The sequence below is a fragment of the Tamandua tetradactyla genome, chromosome 4 (assembly GCF_023851605.1).
Source record: "Tamandua tetradactyla isolate mTamTet1 chromosome 4, mTamTet1.pri, whole genome shotgun sequence".
In the NCBI taxonomy this organism is placed as follows: domain Eukaryota; kingdom Metazoa; phylum Chordata; class Mammalia; order Pilosa; family Myrmecophagidae; genus Tamandua; species Tamandua tetradactyla.
The window spans coordinates 85559852-85584482 of record NC_135330.1 but is presented as its reverse complement, the minus strand read 5'-3'; the positions used below and the strand labels follow the sequence as shown (position 1 = coordinate 85584482).

The following is a 24631-nucleotide window of genomic DNA, read 5'->3' as shown; positions in this document are numbered from 1 at the left end:
TACATGCATTTTAGCAGACTAGCAAAACTCATGAACATATATATAGTGCAACCTTCTACAGCCACATATAATCCTTTTACTATTTGTTAAGTTAGACAAAAAGATGTTCATAAATATGACCCCAAATTAGAGCATCTATATAGTAAATACAGATAAGGAACAAAAATATGTAAGCTTAAAATTATAATCAATAATCAATTTATTTAAAAATTGTCTATACATCTGATGAGAATCCATTAACTTAATCAGTCCAAAGTTTAAGTTACCTAAAGATCTTAGAAGTTATCTTTAAGCTAACAAATTATTGTTGAAGTGATTCAATTTAATCAAGCATACATATATTTTCCATAATTGTACACATTATGTAGGAGTAATATTAGCTAAGTCAATCAGTAAACCTGTATAAGTGTATGGAAAACAGCCTAAGAAGAGGAAAATTTTTACTTGTATTTAACACTGCTCTATTAAAAAATGAGTTTTTTTGAACCAAAATTATTAAACTAGGCTTGTTTGCCAAAGATTTGCCGTGATTATGTTGAACTTGGATTCTTAAAATATTTATGAATTAGTTTCTGTTAGAAGGTTTTTTTTTAAATCTTGCATTATTTAAAGTATTAGAAATTCATTTTCCTTATTTTTGGAAATTGGGGGGAATAATTGATTAATTCAGCCATTTATTTATCTCTTGAGCCAATCAGAACAGAGATCTTTTAATTTAATAGACAATATAGTTTAATTTATTACCTTCCAGAGATAGAGAAACACACACAAAAGTAAAGCTTTTCTGAATTACAGACAGACACAGAAGAGAGTTCATAGTTTTGATCCTAAAACTTCAGGAAACACAGAAACACAAAAATTCACCCCCAAAAAGTGAACAAATAGACAATAAAAATGACTGCAAACAAGATTTTCTGGCAGCTTGTGTCCAATAGAGCACAGACTCATATAAACCATTTACAGAGATCACTAAATGGTCAGATCATAAAACCAAATTCCCAACCATTGCTGCCACATTGGAGGAATAATTTACCAGCAGTCCACAAACTAGAAACAAAGACAAGGCACAAATCAATGGTGTACGGTGAAAATAAAAAGTAAAAAACAGTAGTCGAAGTACTCTTGGCATTTGGGATTCACCTCTGTGAGCCAAAGACACCTGTGGGCCTAAGTAAGTGCTAAAGAAGTATACTTTCCAGCAACATGGTTGCAATTTATCTGGTTCTATTAGATTAATCCAATGAGCATTTCAGTGGATGATCTCTAAAATTGTTAAAGAATAATTTTTTACAAGTTTTACCCTAACTTACATATATAAAAAAAAACGTGTCAAATATTTTATTGAAGTAATTCATAAAGGAAACAATAAAATGTTATAGCCGGTTCAAAGGAAGATTCAAAATACGTGAATATATAGACCTCGTGAATACTGAAATGAAATCACAAATAAATGCAAAACATGGTCATTATCCTCAGTGCAGTCGGTTGTACCTCCATTGTACAAAAAGAATCATTTGGACAGGAATCATTTTCATTACTATTAGTTTTCTACAATTTACAGAATTGTAAAATAACTGAAAGACAATGAACAGTGATGATAATCCAGAATGTTCTACCATACAGGACACCCAGTTATAGTTTTTGTTCATGTCAAAGACTCATAATTTTTCCTGACATCTGAAAGGAATACAGTGATGCATGATTAATTACAAAAGAAGATAAAACTTTTTTCTAAGTTTTTACATACATAATGTACTTTTTTTTTTTCCTTCGGGAACAGTTTATTTTCATTTTGGAAAAGGTCTAACCAGCACCCGGAACTCGGTGTTTCTGGAGTAATGTTCCTATCTCGTTTGCAATCCAAAGGCTGTTTGGAGTTTTGTTCATTTGGATCTAAGCGGCCCAAAGGAAAACTAAAGTGTGTCCCCTTCGGTAGGGAATGTATAACGTGGTAATAATCTATCTCTAAGCTGAAGCATTCATTTGCAGGGAAGGCGGCCACTTAGAGAGCTGCTCTCCGGCCACCGCGGCAGACTCACCCCTCTGCCTAATGTCTACTCTGAAATTCTGACATTTCTCCCTTAAAATCTCAACAGACATGATAGAAATTTCCATCAAACAAGCACTGACATATTTATATTAAAAAATAGTGCAAAATCTCAACATTTATATAAATAACTCTAAACCCCTGCTTTGTAATTTTTTTACAAGGTAATACACACTTTCTGAGTTGGCACTCAAAAATTGCCATTTTTTTCTCTTCTAGTTCAGAAAACAACTTTTTTTTAATAGCCCTCTTCTAATACAAAAATACTCCTGCCCTCACACATATAGTTTCTCTTATTTTATATATATTTATATATATAATATTGCAGATCTTTAAACAAAGGTTTTGTGCAAATATGTCTTTAAAGTTAAGTGAAATAATCATAAACAAACAAACAAAATAAGCATTCACGCACACAGCTCAACTAGAAACAAAAGAAGACTAGTCTAGAATTTTTTTTTTTGCCTCTTCTGCCTTCAAGACACAGCTCAACAAAGAAACGTGGGTTTTTGCAAGCCTTCTTAGCTTGTGCATTCAGACCAGACATAACATGTAAATATTTATACACAGAGAGGTGGGAAAGGATGGTTACGTGCTGCATTTTGTGTGTCATTCCCATCCTCCTCTCTCTTCTCTTTGAAGAAGTGCGGAGTGTTTTGCCTTTTTATCTGCTGCTGCCCCAGCCCGGGCCCCGGCCCCGGCCCCCCTCCCCGAGGGGGCTTCCTAGAGAGGGTGTCCTTTCTGTTTTTCCTTCTCTTTGCTCCAGACAGCTGTGCTCTCCAGGTGGGAGATGTGCGCATGGTGGAGCTGTGTCCCCTCCAGCAAGGAGGGCGGCCCGTGGCTCTGCTGGTGCTGGAAGGTGGAAGAGCCTGGGTAGTGCCCGATGACCTCGCTGTAGGTGGGGGCGGCCCCTCCATGCACCCGCCGCTGCTGTAGCAGGTGGCGCTGTTGCCCGAGTTACTGCTGGGGGGGCAGGGGCCTCCCAGCATGGCGCTGTCCATCAGGTCACTGTCAAAGATGGTTCTGTTTTGGGGTGCCCGCACAGACTCCCGGTTCAGCTCCAGCTGCTGCTCAGGGTCCCGCAGCTGGAGCGTGCAGGGGCCCTGGTAGGGTGGGGGCTCTTCGCCGTCCGACAGCAAGATGGTGGGGGCAAGTCGATCTCGTGCTGCAGATACGGGTACGTGGGCTGGAAGCGGTGGAAGCGGTCTCGCTGGGTGAAGGGGGGCACGGCCAGGCGGTCGGCGGGCCGTGGTGGGGCGTAAGACCTGCGGCTCTGGGATCCCGCTGCCTGACACCGTGCTGTCTGAGGGCCAGAGGCATCCTTCCTGATTTCGCAGGAGACTTCCACCTCCAGGTCTTCAGTCCCACACAGCTCCTCGCCCACTGCGCCAGCCCCCCTCTGCCGCCCCGCACTTTCAAGAGAAGTTTTTTTTTTTTTTGCATGGGCAGGCACCAGGAATCGAACCCGGGTCCTCTGGCATCACAGGTAGGCATTCCTGCCTGCTGAGCCACCGTGGCCCGCCCCATAATGTACTTTTTGATTATTCATACTATTTTTGTTTGTTTCTATTCATATGGATGCCACACATTGTAAATAATCAGTCTTTTTATTATTAAAAGTCATGACCAAGTAGGATTCATCCCAGGTATGCAAGGATGGTTTAACATAAGAAAATCAATTAATGTAATACACCTATCAACAAATTAAAGCAGAAAAGGCTTTTGACAAAATTCAACATCCTTTCCTGTTGAAAACACTTTAGAGGAGAAGAATACAAGGGAACTTCCTTAAAATGATAAAGGGAATATATGAAAAACCCACAGCTAACATCATCCTCAATGGGGAAAAACTGAAAACTTTCCCCCTAAGATTAGGAACAAGATGAGGATGCCCACTGTCACTACTGTTATTCAACATTGTGTTGGAAGTTCTAGCCAGAACAATTAGACAAGAAAAAGAAATACACAGCATCAAAATTGGAAAGGAAGAAGTAAAACTCTGTTTGCAGGTGATATGATACTATGTGTCAAAAAGCTGCAGCAAACCTACTAGAGCTAATAAATGAGTACAGCAAAGTGGCAAGTTACAAGATCAACACTCAGAAATCTGTAGTGTTTCTATGCACTAGTAATGAACAATCTGAGGGGGGATATCAAGAAATGAATTCCATTTACAATTGAAACCAAAAGAATAAAATATTTAGGAATAAATTTAACTAATGAGACAAAAGATCTATACAAAGAAAACTACAAGAAATTGTTAAAAGAGATCACAGAAGACCTAAATAGATGGAAGGGCATATTGTGTTCATGGATTGAAAGACTAAATATAGTTAAGATGTCAATTCTACCTAAATTGATCTACAGATTCAATGCAATACCAATTAAAATCCCAAAAACTTACTTTTCAAAAATAGAAAACCAATTACCAAATTTTATCTGGAAGGACAGGGTGCCCCAAATATCTAAAAGTATCCTAAGAATAAAAATGAAGTCGGAGGTCTCACGCTACCTGACTTTAGGGCATATTATAAAGCCACAGGGGTCAAAACAGCATGGTACTGGCATAAAGATAGATATATTGACCAGTGGAATTGAATAGTGTTCAGATATAGATCTTCTCATCTATGGACAATTGATCTTTGATAAGGCAGTCGAGCCAACTCACCTGGGACAGAACAGTCTCTTCAATAAATGGTGCCTAGAGAACTGGATATCCATATGCAGAAGAATTTAAGAGGACCCATATCGCACATCCTATACAAAAATTACCTCAAAATTGATCAAAGACCTAAACATTAGATCTAAGACCATAAAACTGTTATAAGAAAATGTAGGGAAATATTTTATAAATCTTATACTAGGAGGTGGTTTTCTAGACCTTACACCCAAAGCAAGAGCATTGAAGAAAGAAATAAATAAATGGGAACTCCTCAAAATTAAACACTTTTGCACATCAAAGTACTTCGTCAAGAAAGTAAAAAAGACAGCCTACATAATGGGAGACAATATTTGGAAACACCAAATCAGATAAAGGTCTAGTATCCAGAATTTTATAAAGAGATTGTTCAACTCAACAACAAAAGACAGTCAACCCAATTACAAAATGGACAAAAAACTTGAACAGACACTTTTCAGATGAGGAAATACAAATGGCCAAAAGGCACATGAAGAGATGCTCAATTTCCCTGGCTATTAGAGAAATACAAATCAAAACCACAATGAGATATCATCTCACACCCACCAGAATGGCCATTATCAATAAAACAAAAAATGAAAAATGCTGGAGAGGATGTGGAGAAAGAGGCACACTTATCCATTGTTGGTGGGAATGTCAAATGGTGCAACCACTGTGGAAGGCAGTTTGGCGGTTCCTCAAAAAGCTGAATATAGAATTGCCATATGACCAGGCAATACCATTGCTAGGTCTCAGAGAACACGAGGGCAAGGACACAAACAGACAATTTGCACACCAATGTTTATAGCAACATTATTTACAATTGTGAAGAGATGGAAACAGCCAAAATGTCCATCAACAGATGAGTGGCTAAACAAACTGTGGTATACACATAAGATGGAATATTATGCAACTGTAAGGCAGAATAAAATTATGAAGTATGTAGCAATGTGGATGGACCTTAAGGACATTATGCTGAGTCAAATTAGCCAGAAACAAAAGGACAAAAGCTGTATGGTCTCACTGATATGAGCTGACATTAGTGAATAAACTTGGAGAATTTCATTGGTAACAGAGACCATCAAGAGATAGAAATAGGGTAAGATATTGGGTAATTGGAGCCGAAGGGATACAGATTGTGCAACAGGACTAAATGTAAAAACTCAGAAATGGACAGCACAATACTACCCAACTGTAATACAATTATGTTAAAACATTGAATGAAGCTGAATGTGTGAATGATAGAGGGAGGAGGGCTGGGGGCACAAGGAAATCAGAAAGATAGACAATGAAGACTGAGATGATGTAATCTAGGAATGCCTAGAGTGTATAATGATAGTAACTAAATGTACAAATTTAAAAAATGTTTTTGCATGTGGAAAAACAAAGGAATGTCATTACTGTAGGGTGTTGAAATAGATGGTAATTTATATTTAAAATTTTCAACTTATGTGTGAGACTGAAGCAAAAAATGTTTATTTGGCACAAAATTTATATTTTGACTAGTGCATATCCTAATATAACTTATGTAGACAGCTTAATTGAGCACCGTAAGTACATGGAACCTTAAGTAGGACTTGAGATTTTGTGGGTTTGTCCAGAGCGATGCCCTGATAAACCCCAGAGTGATTTGAACAGTGAATAAAAAGTATTTGCAAAGTCCCCTTCAGGGAATGGTGAGAACAGGGAAAAATTCAACTTCCCCAAGTTGAATTCTTGATATTCTCACAAGCAGTGTGGACAGCCAAAACTATAGGCTAAGCCCCCAGTCTTGGGGTTTGTTCATATGAAACTTAAGTTTCATATGAACAAAGGATATGTCAAACCTACTTAAACTTAGGCCTAAGAGTCACCCCCAAGAGAACCTCTTTTGCTGCTCAGTTGTGGTCTCTCTCTCCAGCCAACACAACAAGCAAATTCACTACCCTCTCCCCTATCTACGTGGAACATGACTCCCAGGGGTGTGGACCTTCCTGGAAACATGGGACAGAAATCCTAGAATGAACTGAGACTCAGCATCAAGGGATTGAGAAAATCTTCTCAACCGAAAGGGGGAAGAGTGAAATGAGACAAAATAAAGTGTCAATGGCTGAGAGATTCCAAACAGAGTTGAGAGGTTATCCCGGAGGTTATTCTTACACATTAAGTAGATATCACCTTGTTATTCAAGATGTAATGGAGAGGCTGGAGGGAACTGCCTGCAAATGTAGAGCTGTGTTCCAGTAGCCATGTTTCTTGAAGATGATTGTATAATGATATAGCTTTCACATTGTGACTGTATGATTGTGAAAAGCTTGTGTCTGATGCTCCTTTCATCTACCTTGTCAACAGACAAGTAGAACATATGGAATAAAAATAAATAATAGAGGGAGAAAAATGTTAAAATAGATTTAGTTTGAAATGCAAGTGATCAATGAAAGGGAGGGGTAAGGGCTATGGTATGTATGAATTTTTTCCTGTTTTTTTATATTTCTTTTTCTGAATAGATGCAAATGTTCCAAGAAATGATCATGATGATGAATATGCAACTTTGTGATGATATTTTGAATTACTGATTATGTATGTAGAAGGGAATGATCAAAAGTTAAATGTTTGAGTTTGTTTGGTGTTTTTGGTATTTCAAAAAATTTTAATTAAAAAAAAAGAAAAACAGGTATTAGCTCACAGTTTTGAGGCTAAGAGAAGTTCAAATCAAGGCATCATCAAAGCAAAGCTTTTCTCCTGAAGACTGTGGTATTCTGGCGCTGGCTGCCAGCAATCCATTGTTCTTAGCTTTCCCATCATATAGCAAAGCACGTGGCAGCTTCTCTTGGCCTCCCCTTTCTCTTCCTGGTTCTGTTGACTTTCAGCTTCTGGCTGCTCCTTCTGTGGCTTTTTCTCTATCTGTCTGAAATTCAATTTCATTCTGCTATAAAGGACTGCAGTGATTGGATTAGGACCTATCCTGATTGAGTTAGGTTGCACCTTAACTGACGTAACCCCATCAAAAGGTCCTACTTACAATAAGTTCACACCCAGTGGAATGGATTAAGTTTGAAAACATTTTTGTCTAGGATATATAGCTACAAACCACCATAGGAAGTTAATATGTAAAGGACTCTTCCAGGAAACAGCCAGTTAATCAGTACATCCTTCCCCTATAGTAAACCAATAAAAGCCACCAGAAAATAAAGATAGTGGTATTATTTTTTTGAGTGGTAGCTATCAGCCAGACACTATTTTGTGTTTTATATCTACTGTTAGAAATGAACACTTAAATAGAAATATAAATAAGAATATATCTTTTCCTCAATGAAAACCATTCCTGCTAACCCTAAAGAATATCTAGGCTGTATCTGAGATTAGACAAAAGTTCCATTATACTGTGATTATTTTCCAGAAACTTACAACTTCCAGATGGGTTCCTAGGCCAGAAAAGTTGTAAAACCCAGAGGGGCCAGCCTCTCCAGAACATGAACTAGTTCGATCCCCCATCCTGTATTATCGACAGACCTTTCCAACATGAAACAATTAGAATAGGCATAGCCCAATATCCCTGAAGATTGCGAGAAAAATCAAAAGAGAAGGTGGAGTTATAACAGAAAAGGTAAGATTTAACAAATGAGCATGTTAAATGTTCAGCAGTATGACTACTAATCACTATATTGATATTTCCTTTATTCTCCAGTGTCTTAGAGCAGCCAAAAGGAAAAACCTAAAAGTGTGGAACTGTAATCCACATCAAACTCTGAATTCTGTTCTATAACTGATTGTTGGTGTGCTTTAAAATTTATTGAGATATATATATATATATATATATATGTATTCTTTCTCACAATAAAAAAGAATATACTTTTTCCTGAAAGGCAAACTTATATGGGAAATCAAATAATGAGTACTCTGGTTACTGCTGAGAACAACAGAAATTGCAAAACTTTTTAAGCACTGAAAGAATAATTTTAAGAAATATATATACTCCTTAGAAAGAATCAAACATATGAATATTTAAATATTTTTAAGTTCATTAGAAAAGATTAGTTATAGTCATACCTCATATGTTCACTACCAAGGCAAAATCCTGACGTGGTATTTATAAATGTAAATCATAAATTCTTCTGTTTCTGTGTGTATATCATTGATTTTAATCTAAACTCGTCTTCACATTTATTCCTGTAAAAGTTCATTTGTTAAAGTCAGCTTATTAGTGTAGTCTAAGTCGATCTTTTGTAATCTGTATCCAAAATATATAGCCTGTCTTTTCCAACTTCTTTTATCTGCAGATATGTTAAGCACTCTGTCATTCCAGTTACTGCTAAAACTTTTTTTTTAATAAGCCATTCCACATACTACCAGAACCCTATTGGTTGTAGTTGCTTACCCAGCTAACACATGTTTCTGTTCCAACCAATCAAGACCTACTCTCTTTATCTTTTCCAAAAGGATTTTATGAGTAGATTCTCTGATACCTTACCAAACTCAGTATACACTGGTTTGATAGTTTTCTTTTTAGTAGAATTTTCATAGCATTCATCACAACCTCAAAAGGATCAGTATTGGAAGATCTAGGAAGATATGTGGTGTATATTTACTGAAGGAACCCAGTTAGGCATTCCTACATAATAAATTTATGTTAGTTCAGGTTCTATATCCCACACTTGGATGTCTAGTAGGATTTTTAGAAAATCTTCCTTACATTACTGGTCTACAAAAACAAGTTGCAAGCGGGCTGCAGTGGCTCAGCAGGCAGAGTTCCTGCCTGCCATGCCAGAGACCCGGCTTCGATTCCCCATGCCTGCCCTTGCAAAAAAAAAAAAGGTTGCTAGGAAAGACTACTCATATTGGAGCTAACCACCAAGATAGGCCAGGATCCCAAAAGCCATTCCCATGGAGGCTGACAAATGTGACTATTAAAGCTATGCTCCTTAGTGCATGGATATTGTAGGAGACCCACTCTAATTATTATAAGCTGACTTACTTGCTACCCAAAATTCTAAATAACAGAGATATCTTCTTTTGTACTAGTCTTGCATCTATTTTGTAAATTTAAACTTTTTTCAAAATAAAAAAATTATTAACAAAAATAATTATTAGAAGGTAATTGTCTGTTTGCTTATGAAATTCCTTGGTAACAAAACACAAATTTATATGTGTTTACTTCATTGATATTCATACTGGCATTAACAGAGTTCAAAAGTGAAAACAAGCTTTTGGCTGTGCACTCTGATCTTGATAATATAACTGCATTTCTTTTAGAAGTCTTTACCCCACCAGTCAAAATAGCTTTGGACAGAAAAGCAGTGTAGACAGAAAGTATCAGCACAGTTCCTAGGAGAGTAATGTATTCTCATTACAGTTTCCCTTAATGAACAAAATACTATTGATTTAATAATTTGCAGTTGAAATTACAGTGCATATCCACAGAGGGTTTGAGATCATCTGGGACAAACTGTTTTCTCCAGTTATCAGTTGTATAAGATAATAAGAATATAGATTAGTTCTGTAAAAGTAGGAATGTTGTTTCTCTTGAACGTAATTTGGCATTTTTCCTTCTAATTTGTGCTGACTTAGCCCACTACAAATTCTGCTTATTTAAAGTGGACCATCACAACTCCTTATCAAGCTTTTGGTTCATCTCTTATTGATTCCTTTATATACATTGCCCAATTGCAATTGTCCTTTCTTTATGCTTGTGTTCTCGTGCTTCTTGTTTTATTAAGATAAATGGCATCAAAGATAAACATTCCTCTTTTGTGCTTAAAAAATAACTCTGGGGTGGGCCACGGTGGCTCAGCAGGCAGAAATGCTTGCCTGCGATGCCAGAGGACCCAGGTTCGATTCCTGGTGCCTGCCCATGTAAAAAAATAAAATAAAATAACTCTGAATTAACACTTTCCTTCATTACCTCTATTTCATAGCTACCTTGTAGATATCAAAATTAGTGGCTTCCTCTCTTATTATTAAGTATCAGTGATGTGTAAGACACTGTGCTCATTATTTTAATTTTTCCTACTTGTTGAGAGTATTGACCACTTCATATTTTTAAAATAACTTCCAATAGTTATCTTTACTGAAATGTTTTAATTATGCAAGCAATTTGGGAACACGTCCTTTTAAAAATTTAAAATGAAACGAATAAGAATAAAATCCATTTCAACCACTCTGTCATTCCATTCCCATACCCTCATATTTCCCCAGAGGTTAACGCTTTTATCTGTTTGAATGGTATCATTGTAGACTTCTCTATACAAACACAGAAAATAAAATCCTATTCATATAGTGTGTGTGTGTGTGTGTGTGTGTGTGTGTGTGTGTGTTTAGAGAGAGAAACTTGACAATCTTTTCTAAAACTTGTATGGAAATACAAAGGGCCAAAGATAATGAATACACTCTTGAATTAGAAAAAGAGCCAAGTGGGAAGACCTCCTTTACCAAATATCAAGAGATATTGTAAAAATATAATTAAAATAAAACATTATTAGTGTAAGAATTAACACTTAGACAAACAGAACAGGATATAAGGTCCAAGCCATACCATATTAACACCTGGTATCTGGCATTCTTTGTCAAATAGATTAGTGGACATTTTCTTTTCAATAAATGATGCTAGGAAAACAGTCTGTCCATAAGAAAAAATTAAATTTTTCTCCCTATCTCACCAAATATACAAAAATCAAGTGTATTAGAAACTAAGTAAGAAAGGTAAAGCTATAATGCTTTTTTAGATTTTATAGGACAATACCCTTATTGTAGGACTAGGGAAGCACTCCTTTTTTGTTTGAGATAAAATTCATGTAACATAAAATTCACCACTTAAACCATTTTAAAGTGTAAAATCCAGTGACTTTTGTTATATTCACAATGTTGTGCCATCACCACTGTCTAATTGCAGAACATTTTCATCTCCAAAAAGAAGCCTCATACCCATTAGAAAGTCACTTCCTCTTCTTTCCTGCCCCTACCCTTAACAGAGATTTGCCTTTTCTGGGCATTTCATATAAATGGAATCATATAACATATGCCTTTTTTTGTCTGACTTCTTTTATTTGCATAATGTTTTCAGCTTTCATTTTATGGCTTCATAATCATCATTTTGTTTAAGTCATTATTTGGTTTATTTCCACTTTTTGGCTCTGAACATCTATGTGAGTTTTTATTTCAACACCTATTTTCACTTCTTCGGGGTATACTCCTAGGATTGAAATTGTGGGATCACAAGATAATTCTATCTTTAACTTTTGGAGAAACTGTCAAACTACTTTGCATAGCAGCTACACCTTGTACACCAACAATGTACGAGGATTCCTATTTCTTCATATTTTCACCAACGCTTATTTCCATTTTTGTATTATTATCATTTATTATAGCAATCCTGGTGAGTGTTGAAATAGTATTTCTTTGTGGTTAGGATTTTGCATTTTCCCAGTGATTAATGATGTTGAACATCTTTTCAAGACACTGGTATATCTTCTTTGGATAAGTATCTGTTCAAGTGTTTTACCCATTTTTTAACTGGGTTGTCTTTTTGTTGTTGCATTAGAAGAGTCCTTTGTATGTTCTGGATGCCAGACTCATATGATTTGCAAATATTTTCTCCCCTTCTGGTGGTTGTCTTTTCACCTTCTAGATAGTGTTCTTTGATGCACAAAACTTTTAAATTTTGATTAAGTCCAATTTATCCATATGTGTTTTTTGTATGGTAGGGTCACATTTCATTATTTTTCCATGAGAGTATCTAGTTACTGCAGCACCATTTGTTGATTTTTTGTTTGTTTTGCTTGTTTTCTGGGGAGGGAGAAATACATGGACCAGAAATCAAACCTGGGTCTCCTGTACGGCAGGCGAGAGTTCTACCACTGAACTACCCTTGCACCCTCTATCCATATATTCTTTTTTCTTGTGCTTTTAGTGTCATATCTAAAAGATCTGTTGTCAAATCCAAGACTATAAAGATTTCTCCTTGTTTTCTTCTAAAAATCTTATAGTTTTAGCATTTATATTTTGTCTTGGATCCATTTTTAGTTAATTTTTGTGTATGAGGTAAGGGTCTAAGTTAATTTCTTTTTATTCATCCAGGTGTTCCAGCACCGTTTATTGAAAAGATTACTAAATTTCCAATGAATGGTCTTAGCACCATTGTTGAAAAGCACTAACCATAAATATATGGGTTTATTTATGGACTCTCAATTCTCTTCCATTGATCTATATGTGTATCCTTACATCAATACCACACTGTTTTGATTACTGTAGCTTTGTAAGTTTTGAAATTAGGAACTGTGAGACCTTCAACTTTGTTCTTTTTCAAGATTGTTTTGACTATTCAGGGCTCTTTACAAATCCATCTGAGTTTTAAGATCAATTTATCTTTTTTTTTTCAATCTACATTTATTTTAACATTTGTTCCCCCTTATTTATTTATTTTTAATCCTTATGTTTTACTCATCTGTCCATACCATAAATAAAAGGAGCATCAGACACAAGGTTTTCACAATCACACAGTCACATTGCGAAAGTTATATCATTATGCATTCATCTTCAAGAAACATGGCTACTGGAACACAGCTCTACATTTTCAGGCACTTCCCTCTAGCCACTCTTATACACCATAAACTAAAAAAAGGGGATATCTGTATAATGCATAAGAATAACCTCCAGGATAACCTCTCAACTCTGTTTGAAATCTCTCAGCTACTGACACTTTATTTTGTCTCATTTTTCTCTTCCCCCTTTCAGTCAAGAAAGTTTTCTCAATCCATTGATGCTGAGTCCCAGCTCACTATAGGATTTTTGTCCCATGTTGCCAGGCAGGTTTTACACCCCTAGGAGTCATGCCCCACATAGAGAGGGGTAGGGCAGTGAATTTTGCTTGCTTTGTTGGCTGTGAGAGAGAGATGCCACATCTGAGTAATAGAAGAGGTTCTTTGGGGGTGACTCTTAGGCCTAATTTTAAGTAGGCTTAGCCTATCCTTTGTGGGGATAAGTTTCATAGGAACAAACACCAAGATTGAGGGCTCAGCCTACTGATTTATGCCCTGCAATTTTGCTGAATTTATTTATAGCTTAAACTTTAATAGCTTTTTGTGGCTTCTTTAGGATTTTGTATATATAAAGCTCATGCTATTCTGCAAATAGAAATAGTTTTACTTCTTTATTTCTGATTTGGATGCCTTTTATTTCTTCTTCTGCCTAATAGCTTTGGCAAGAACTTCCAGTACAAAGTTGAATAGAAATGGTGAGAGTAGGTATCCTCATCTTCTTCTTGAATTTAGGGGGGATGTTTTCAGGCTTTTAGATAAAGTATTATGTTAGCTGTGGATTATTCAGAGATGTCCTTTATCATGTTGAGGAATTTGCCTTCTTTTCCTAATTTGTTGGGTATTTTTATCATGCAAAGATGTTGAATTTTCTCATATGTGTTTTTCTTCATCAATTGAGATGAACTTGTGGATTCTTTTCCTTCATTTTATTAATGTGGTATTTTACAATGATTGATTTTCATATGTTGAACTACCCTTCATTCCTGGAATAAATCCCACTTGGTCATGCTGTATAATCATTTTAGTATAAGCTTGTGTTTGGTTTCCTAGTATTTTTGTTAAGGATTTTTACATCTATATTTATAGAGAATATTGGTCTGTAATTTGCTTTTCTTTATGATATCTTTGTCTGGCTTTGGTATCAGAGTAATACTGGCCCCATAGAATGAATTATGCCGTGTTCCCTTCTCTACTTTTTGTAAGAATTTGAAGAAGATTAATGTTACCTCCTCTTTAAATATATGATAGAAATTACCAGCGAAACCATCTGATCTGGGCTTTTCTTTGTTGTAATTTTTCTATTGTTGTTACTGGTTCAGTCTCTTTATTTGTTAAAAGTCTATTCAGATTTTCTGTTTTATATTGATTTATTTTAATAGTTTCTGTGTTTCTAAGAAATTGTCCATCACAGCTAGGTTATGTAATTAGTTGGCATTCAGGTGTTCTCAGTATTCTCTTTTAATCCTTTTACTTCTGTAAGCTTGGTAGAAATGTCCCTACTTTTATTCCTAATTTTATTAAAGTCATCTCACATTTTCTTGTTCAGTTTAACTAAGTTTCTCAATTTTGTTTATCTTTAAGAAGAACAAACCTTTAGTTTATTGATTCCTTCTGTTTTTTTTTATTGGTTTTGCTTTTTATTTTCCATCTCCATTCTAAGCTTTATTATTTCCTTCCTTCTGTTCTCTTTGGGTTTAGTTTGCTCTTCTTTCTTCTAGTTACTTAGGTGGAAGGTTAAGTTGTTGATTGGAGATTCTTTTTTTTTTCCTAATATTGGTGTTTATAGTTATAATTTCTCTTCTGTACAGTGCTTTTGCTGCATCCCATACATGTTAGACTCTTCTGTTTTCATTTTCATTTATCTCAAGATATTTCCTAATTTACCTTGTGATTTCTTCTTTGACCATTTATTTTTTTGAAAAATATAACAATAAACACAAACTTTCTTAACATATGATCATTCCGCTCTACATATATAATCAGTAATTCACAGTATCATCACATAGTTGTGTATTCATCATCATATTTTCTTAGAACATTTGTAGCAATTCAGAAAAAGAAGTAAAAAGAAAACAGAAAAAAAATCATACATACCACACCCCTTACCCCACCCTTTCATTGATCACTAGCATTTCAGTCTACTAAGTTTATTTTAACATTTGTTCCCCCTATTATTCATTTTTATTCTGTATGTTTTACTCGACTGTTGACAAGGTAGATAAAAGAAGCATCAGACACAAGGTTTTCCCAATCACACAGTCACATTGTGAAAGCTATATCATTATACAATCATCTTCAAGAAACATGGCTGCTGGAGCACAGCTCTACATTTTCAGGCAGTTCCCTCCAGCCGCCATTACATCTTGACTAACAAGGTGACATCTATTTAATGTGTAAGAATAACCTCTAGGATAACCTCTCGACTCTGTTTGGAATCTTTCATCCATTGACACTTTATTTTGTCTCATTTAACTTTTCCCCCTTTTGGTTGAGAAGGTTTTCTCAATCCCTTGATGCTGAGTCCCAGCTCATTCTAGGATTTCTGTCCCATGTTTCCAGGAAGGTCCACACCCTGACCATTTATTTTAAAGAGTGTGTTGTTTAGTGTCCACATATTAATAGATTTCCAAGATTTCTTTCTATTACTGATCTCTGATTTATTCCATTTTGGTGGGAGAAGATGCCTTTATGACTTCAGTCTTTTTAAATTTATTGAATCTTCTTTTGTGGCCTAACATTTAATCTGTCCTGGAGAATGTTCTGTGTGCACTTGGACAAATGTGGTTTTTGATGCTGTTGTTTGGAATGTTCTATATGTATCTTGTATATTAGGTTTATGATTTAAACTGTTGTTGAAGTCCTTTATTTCCTTGTTTATCTTTTATCTAATAGTTCTAACAAGTATTGAAGGTGGAGTGTTGAAATTTCCCACTCTTATTGTTGAACTGTGCATTTCTTTCTTTAATTTTGCTGGTTATGCTTCATTTATTTTGTGACTATTTTAATTTGGCGACTCTGGAGATCATATTTTTCTCTTCCCCCAGGGTTTGTTCTTGCAGCTTGTTTTAGTTGTTGTTTGTTTATTGACTTCACTGAAGTAACTTTGTTAAGTCTGTATTCTTTATCATATGAGCACTGAAGTCTGTTTTGTAAGCTTAGTTGTCAGTTGTGATTCAATGGAGATACTCTCAAATAACTAGAACCAAAAAAGGGCGAGGGGTTACCCCAAGTCTTTGCTGATGGGCTCTATGTGTTTATTGGGTTTACATCTTTAACACTTTTCCAGGCAATTAAGTCTCTTTTAGCCTTCACTTCCTGCAGAGCTTTAAGGCCACAGAGCCTGAAATCTTCTAGATTCCAGGTCTTATAGAATCCCTGGAATATGTGAAAGGTTTTCAAAGTCCTTAATCTCCAGTGTCTCATTATTTTCCTCCCAGATTTTTTGGGTTGTCTACTGTTTGCTCCACCTGTTAACCTTGTCTCAGATGGCAGCTGCTAATATATTTAGATATTTCAACAACTGCCCCCTTGTTAGCCACCTCAGTCCTCGGTGAATTCCAAGTCTGTAGACACAAAGGCCAGCCTTTTGAGTGTGCTCTTCAAGAAGCCCCAGACAGGTCAAAATAATCAACCACAGTTCTTTGAAAATAAGTTTCATTCTGCTTTTTCCAGTACTATGACCCTATACCAATAAGGAGGGCTGTTGTCTTCAAGGCTGCAACTTAGCTGAATGGGGGTGGGGGGTGGGATGGGGTTAGGGTAAGTTAAAATACCACAACTCTATTACCAGGTTTCAGATGTTCTTTTCCTTGGATTAACCATTAACCTGGTTGTTACACACTTTTGTTCATTTACAGAGTTATAATAAAAGTAAATCTGACAATTTTTGCCATTTTATTCACTTCATTAATGGCGAGATGAGTTTTTGGAGTTCTATTTCTGCTATTTTGTTGATGTCATTCAGGCAGGTTCCTTTTTTAAAAAAAGATATTTTTATTGAGATACATTCACATATGTACAGTCTATCCATAGTGTAAAATCAGTGGCTCACAGTATCATCACTTAGTTATGTAATCATCACCATGATCATTTTTAGTACATTTGCATCACTCCAAAAAAAGGTAATGCAAAGAAAAAACTCATACTATCCAGTAAGCCTTACCCCTCCCTCTCATAGACCAACAGTATTTCTATCTACCTGATTTTTTTTATCCCTTATCCCCCCATTATTTATTTATTCTTTGTCCTTATTTTTTTTTTTACTCATCTGTCCATACCTGGATAAAAGGAGCATCAGCCACAAGGTTTTCACAATCACACAGTCACATTGTAAAAGCTGTATAGTCATACAATCGTCTTTAAGAATCAAGGCTACTGAAATTCAGTGTAACAGTTTCAGGAACTTCCCTCTAGCCCCTCCAATACACCATAAACTGAAAGAAGATATCTGTGTAATGTATAGTGATAACCATCAGGATAGCCTCTCAACTCTGTTTGAGATCTCTCAGCCACCAAAACTTTTTGTCTCATTTCTCTCTCCCCCTTTTGCTCAAGAAGTCTTTCTCAAGCTTATGATGCCAGGTCCCAGCTCATCCTGGGAGTCCTGTCCCATGTTGCCAAGGAGATTTACACCCCTGGGAATAATGTCCCATTTAGAGGGGAGGAAAGTGAATTCACCTGCAGAGTTGTCTTAGAGAGAGAGGCCACATCTGAGCAACAAAAGAAGTTCACTGGAGATGACTCTTAGACATCATTGTAAGTATGCTTAGCTTCTCTCAGGAGTAAGTTTCAGAGTGAACCCCAAGATCAAGGGCTCAGCCTATTGAATTGACTGTTCCCACTGCTTGCAAGAATATCAGGAATTCCCCAGATGGGAATTTAATATTTCCTCCTTTCTCCCCAGTCTCCCATCAGGGCTTTGCAAATACTTTTTAATCCTCTGCCCAAGTTACCCTGAATCATATCTGGGTATCTTCTAGCCTGTAAAAACCAACAACATCTCATGCCCTTTTCAAGATTCCATGTTATTATGGTGTTTGCATAAGCTGACCATACAAGTTGAATTGGATAATGCACTACCCAAAATATAAATTTTGCACCATTAGTATTTCTTGCTTTGATCTCACAGAGAAGTTGAAGTTTTAAGATATGGTCCATCCTTTACTCTATATTCTGATTTACCTTAGTCCTATCCAGGTCAGCTTCGTTCATATTTCTAGTTGAAGTCTGATCACTTTTTCAGCTTTTTTTGACAGTTGCTCTATGGAATAATGCTGACTTTCAAAGCTTCAGAGCTCTAATTTTGAGACTTAGGTGTCACATAAATACCCGAAGTTTCAGAGAATGACCAGGTTATACACAAATGTCTCAGAGTTTAGAAATAATGGTTACAACTTTGAAATAGATGTGACTGGTGTAAGAGTTTATAATCTAGGATGCTATACAATAGGCTGCAGTCTGATAACCCATGCTCTCAACTTCAGTTTTCCGAGTTTATATATTATAATTAGCCCATAAGGATGAGGCATGGAAATATTTGTGTTTTTGTTTCTTGACATTTCATTCAACATATTATCCTCAAGCTTCATTCAGCTAATTGCATGCCTCACAATTTTACTCACCTAGTTGCATGCCTCACAACTTCATTCTTGCTCAGTTGTCCATTGACTACACCACAATTCCCCCTTTCATTCCTTAGTGATTGTACTCTTATGCCACCTCCATCCATTACAGACACTGACACCATAAACACCAGTGCGCAAATGTCCATTTGTATTCCCATTCTCAGTTGCTCGAGTTATATACCTAGCAATGGGGTTGCAGGATCATATGGCAACCCCACCCCTGTGGAATCATCACACTGCCCTACAAAGGAGCTGCACCTCTCAGCTTCACCATCAAAAGTGAATAGGTACATTTCTTTCTCCACATTTTCTTCAGCACTTGTTTCTCTCTGTTCATTTTTAGACAGTTTATTTGCACATCATACAATCTAAACTAAGTTAAAAAATCAGTGGTTCCCGGTATAATCAGATAGCCATGCCTTCACCATCAGAATCTATATGAAGACATTTCCTTTTAAGAAGGTGGTTTTTAAAACAAAAACTACTAACAATAAAGGACAATATTGATATATTTAACTACATTAAAATTAAAAGCTTCCTCATGGAAAGACATGATAAAGTAAGTGAAAAGATAAACTACAGAGTAGGAATAAATCTTTATATGATATATATTTGATAAGGGACTAGTTATCTAGACTAGATGCATAAATCTAACAATTCAGTAAGAGAAAACAACACAATAAGGGTAAAATGGGCAACAAACTAACAAAGACTTCACTAAAGAAAACTCTAGATGGCTCATGTTCACATGAATAGGTGTTCACTCTTATTAGGAATCAAGGAAAAACAAACTAAACCATAAATATATATCATTACACACACTCACCAGATTTGAAAATATTGACAATATTGAGTAGAGGCAGTTTGTTGTAGAGTAAGAGGAACTCGCCATTCTCTGTTGATAGTCATATAAAGTGGTTCAGCTAATTTGGTAATTAGTAAAGGAGAGTATTTATTCTCCATAACCAGTAATTGTACACCTGCGTGTATGCGCACGTGTCCTAGAAATTTAATTGTGTGTGTATCATAATCCATGAGCAGTAATTGTACACCTGTGTGTATGCGCACGTGTCCTAGAAATTTAATCGTGTGTGTCATAATCCATGAACAGGAATGTTTATGGTGACATTTCACTCTCCATAACCAGTAATTGTACACCTGCGTGTCTGCGTACATGTCCTAGAAATTTAATCACGTGTGTATCATAACCCATGAGCAGTAATTGCACACCTGCATGTATGCGCACGTGTCCTAGAAATTTAATCGTGTGTGTATCATAATCCATGAGCAGTAATTGTACACCTGTGTGTATGCACACTTGTCCTAGAAATTTAATCGTGTGTGTATCATAATCCATGAGCAGTAATTGTACACCGCGTGTATGTGTACGTGTCCTAGAAATTTAATCATGTGTATCATAATCCATGAGCAGTAATTGTACACCCGTGTATGTGTACGTGTCCTAGAAATTTAATCGTGTGTATCATAATCCATGAACAGGAATGTTTATGGTGACATTGTTCCTAATGCCCCCAAATGGAAACAGTACATGTGCCCTTAACAGAGTAATCCATAGTCACCACTTTCGCTTCCTTACCTCCAATTCCTATTTCAGCTCTTTGTAATCAGGTATCTGTCTTCATCAATAATGAAATCTCTCCCTCTTGGGAAAATAGTGACTATTGCCATCTTGTTCTTCCATGTCTGTTTCTTCTCTTTTCTCCTATATTCTGTCTTGGTAGTCTTTCTTGAGGATCTTGTATTAGTTTAAGTTGCCAGAAATATACCAGAATGGAATGGCTTTTAAAAGGGGATTTATTATGCTATAAGTTTACAGTTCTAAGGCCAAAAAAAATGTCCAAATTAAGGCACCAGCAACAAGCTACCTTCACTCAGAAAGACTGATGCTGTCTGGAACAACTCTGTCAGCCGGGAAGGCACAGGGTTGGCACCTGCTGGTCCTTGATTTTGTTTCTCATTCCATTGCTTCCAGCTTCTAAAGCCAGTGGTTTCCTTTCTAAGCATAAATGGGCCATCACTTAGTTCCTCCAGGATACGATTCTGGGTTCTGGCTTGCTTAGCATCTCATGGGAAGGCACTGGGCTCTGCCTTTGTCTAGGTATCTGCTCTCTCTGTCAGCACCCCAAGCATCTCCAAACATCCATTTTTCTGTCAGCTCTGAAGCAACTGTTCTCCAAACATCTGCATGTGAGGTTTCTCCAAAACTTTTAATCCCTTTTTTAAAGGATTCTGGAAAGTAATCAAGACCCACCTTGAACAGATGGAGTCACATCTTCATCTAATTAAAAGGTCACACCCACAATTGGGTGTGTCATATCTTCATGGAGATAATCTAATACAAATTTTCCACCCTACAGTAATGAATCAAGATTAAAAGGCCCTCCACAAGATTGGATCAGGAAAAAAAACAGTACCTGAATATATGTGACTGCTGTAAGAGCTTATAAACTAGGACCCTTTACAATAAGCCCCAACATGATAACCGTTTCTCAACTTAAGTTCACTGAGTTTTTATATTATGTTAGTCCATATGAGAGAAGCATGATAATATTTGTCTTTTTGTTCCTGACATTTCATTCACCATACAGTCCTTAAGGTTCATACACCTAGTTTCATGCCCTCCCAATTTCATTCCTTCTTGTGGCCACTCAGTAGTCCATTGTATGTATACAGCACAGTCCCCCTTCCATTCCTCAGTTATTGTACCCTTAGGTCACCTCCATCCATTATGAATCGTGAACGCTGCCACCTTAAACACCAGTGTGCAAGTGTATACTAAACAATGGGGTTTCAGGATCATATGGCAACCCCACCCCTAGCCTCCTGTGAACCACCACACTGCCCCCTAAGGGGCTGCACATCTCAGTTTCCCTGCCAACACTGAATAGGTACATTTTTTCTCTGTATTTTCTCTAGCACTTCTTTCTCTCTGTTCATTTTTAAACAGTTTATTCGCACATCATACAATCCAACCTAAATAAATAGACATGCCTTTGCCACCATAATCTATATGAAGACATTTCCTTTTCTTCCACAAAGATCCATACCTCCCCCCATGCTGTCACTTGTTGACATTTAGTTTTGACTTAGTCTTTTATAAGAGCTTCTTATAGACAGCATATCCAAGGAACTTAATTTCCAAACCAGAATACTTTTGAAAGTGAAAAAGAGGTTCTATTAATAATTGTGCCAGAATAATACATAAAAACCAGGTTGTTCAAAGCAAAATAAACTTATGGCCATCCCATTATAGAATTTTTCCCTGCAGTTCCTTTTTTTTTTTAAACTCTTTAACATGGTTAAGTCATGTGGGATTTTCAACCCTCATGTTTTAGTCTTTGCATACTCTCCTTGGGTGATCTGAAATATTTGCATAAGTAAAATTACCACCTCCATTGATAATTCCCAAATTATATATCCAACCCCAATTTTTTCCTGAGTTCCAGATCCATATTTTAATAGCCATTTTATAGCATCAAAATAGAAGCCAAAAAGTCCATATCCCAGTATTTAAAATTATTTCCTCTCAACTATCCTACTATTGTTTATACACACACACGCATGCTTACATACACACACAAGAGATGTAGTATATATACAGACACCTATTTCATGTAGGCAATTTAGCAGGTACTGGACATACAGTAGTAACAAAAAATGCAGTTCCATCATCATGATGATACATTCTAGTATGGGCAATAGACATTGATCAAATAAAAATGTATGTTGCTATGAAAAAGAAGGACATGGTGCCATGTGAAATATTTTAGAGCACTTAACCTCCTTCCTCTTCCCAATATATGGCCTTTTTATTTAGACATAAGTGAAACAAATAGCTCTTCTAAATAAGACTATCTTCTTGAATATATTTATCACAGTTCAGTATTCAAATGAGCTAGCAGATAGAACCATTTTTCTTAGAATTCCCATTGCTTTTCATCCTAGTTATGGGGATATTGTTCATAAATCACAAACTGTTGCGCTCTGAGTGGTGGCAATACCACAGGTATTACGATATTGGTGTGAAGACAAATTAAAATACAACTTCAATGAAAATAGTATTATGACCTTTGTGAGAAAGATTGTGCATAGTTTCAGGAGAGTCTTTCTCATCTCAAGTCTGACTGCTGCTTCCTTCTTTTCACATAGCAGGATGATATTTGTTGATTCAGTATTAATTGTTGTTATTTTATCATATGTATTTCAACTCGTACACAAAATTTGGAAGTTGCAAAGTTCTCATTCTAAGACTAGAAGACCTGTACCCATTAGTACTAGCCCAAAACATTAAATAAATTTTATGTAGCCCAAAAATATTTTATAAAAAACATAAATATTAATACTTTAAAAATATATAATCTATAACATTTTTTTTGTATTTTTAGAATACTGCTACTCAGTTGCATCAGTCTTTTCCATGTTGCCAGGTAACATGGTAGCCAACATTTATTAAGTTCTTACTACTTAAGATCCTAAATTACATGCATTATGTTACTTAACCCTTACAATAATCCCACAGGCAGATGCTTCATTATCCTCTTTATCAGATAAAGGAAATGGATTTTCAAAAGATATATCCAGCTGAAGTTAAAAAGCACACTTAAACCAAATAAATGGGGAAGGTTTAATAAAGGACTATATATTTACAAAGGTTTGGGTAGAGTTTAGGAAAAACAAGATGTGCAGTGCCCTGCAACTAGTAAGAGTAGGCAAAGGTAGGGAGCTGCTCCTGCAACCCAAAGTAAGAACTGTAAACAAGGCCACGTGACAGGAGCTGTGATTGTGGTTTGAGAATACAGTCAATCTGTGATGACTCAGTAGGCAACCAGGGAAATAAATTCCAGACCTTACTCTCCTCTCACCCTTAAGTCTCCTGCCAGTGGCTCCCATGGCTGAGCCCAGCTGGAACCTAGAGAGTACAAGATAGCTTGTTGATGCTGTAAGCAGGAGCAGTGAGGGTGGAAAAGGTGGAGAACAAATTAAGGTTTCAGACTATTAAACTTATCATATGAGCCAGTATATGAATGTCAGGTATTGACTCCCAACCACAGTACAATACTGTCTCATATAAAAAAAAGTTTGTGAATTAGTAATTCCAGGGGAAATATTTTCAATCTGAAGATTTCTGTCCTATCCCAAATTATGGGTACATTTATATTAACACTAAGTGGCATCAAGTATGTGAAAGCTGAGCAGCAAAGAATGCCCTCCCCCCAAATTAAACATGGATATTGCTTTTACATGTTGTTGGTATTTTCAGAATATTAAACTATAGGTTCCCACTTGTTCAGATTCCAGACTCCATCATTTCTCGTGGTGTTCAGGTGCTCCCACGAGACACAGCTTCCCTCAGTGCTACTCCTCCTCCGAATCACCTCATGCCAGGCTACTTCTTGCCTCTCTACAGCTTCTTGCCCACACCAAAAGTAAGTACAGATACTTGGCATCTTACACTTGCTCTACAGTATAATTCTGGGAAAACTAACCAGTATTTCCCTCTGTCAAGATTGATTGCATGCAATATAATGATATGAAAATAAATGGATTTTGAGATAGTTATCAGCTGTTGCTTCGCAAATTGTGATATTAGGCAAATAGTAGGACAGTAGAGATTTCATGCAACATATCTACTTCTGCCTTAAAGCTAAAATTTTCTGTAGCTCCTTTTCTTTGTTAAGAACCTATTACTTTTGAGCACACTCATTAGTGTAGATGTGAAATTCTTTGTTTATGCAGAGGGTAAATTTTA

The 24631-nt window shown here is 36.3% G+C and overlaps 1 long non-coding RNA gene and 1 pseudogene across 1 annotated transcript in view; one reads left to right on the top strand and one right to left on the bottom strand.

Moving 5' to 3' along the window:
- Window positions 1–24260, top strand: part of LOC143681169 (uncharacterized) — a 32944-nt gene extending 8684 nt beyond the window's left edge. Inside the window, exon 4 of the long non-coding RNA XR_013174429.1 lies at window positions 24174–24260. This is a non-coding gene — a long non-coding RNA (uncharacterized LOC143681169). The remainder of the gene's footprint in view (window positions 1–24173) is intronic.
- On the bottom strand, window positions 1704–20097 carry LOC143679335 (protein TMEPAI-like; annotated as a pseudogene).
- Window positions 24261–24631: the final 371 nt, after the last annotated feature.